Genomic DNA, 593 nt, shown 5'->3' on the forward strand with positions numbered 1-593 from the left:
GCTCGGCGTGGCCGTTCAGCAGCAGCCGAGGTTTGTGGGGGTGGTGGCAGTCCCAGGGCGGCACGTGCTTGGCACAGGGTGCCACAGCAGGCACTGGGACGTGACTCTGAGCAGGGCTGGAAGAGGAGGAGGAGGAGGAGGAGGAGGAGGAGGAGGAGGAGGAAGCACAGCTGGGCACTGGGGCCCTTCCAGCCCGCCCCAGATGGGGCTGGGGGGGTTGCGCTGGGACCAGACCCCTTTCCGTGCCTGTGGCTGCGGGGGCTGGGCTGACAGGAAGGGCTGGGAGCACCTCTGGGGCTGCAGGCAGGGATGGGATCCCCTGGGTGAGGATTCTCTGCTGTCTAACAAGGGCTGTGCCCCGCTTCTGCCGTGTTCTCTCCCACCCCTTCCAGGAGCTCGGCATCCCAAGGACTTTGCCCCATCGATTCCAACAACCAGAAAGGACCGGGAGCTGCCCTGGGAAGCAGCCGGCAGAGCTGGAAGGTTCCCTCCGAGCCAGCAAGGAAAGCCCAGCCTTGCCGGAACATTTGTTCCCAATTAGGACGGGGGACGCTCCTTGCTGAGCCGGCACTTTGCGGTTCCCCCGGCCGCGA

The sequence above is a fragment of the Malurus melanocephalus genome, unplaced genomic scaffold, assembly GCF_030028575.1.
Source record: "Malurus melanocephalus ecotype Western Australia unplaced genomic scaffold, MMel_1.1 scaffold_941, whole genome shotgun sequence".
In the NCBI taxonomy this organism is placed as follows: domain Eukaryota; kingdom Metazoa; phylum Chordata; class Aves; order Passeriformes; family Maluridae; genus Malurus; species Malurus melanocephalus.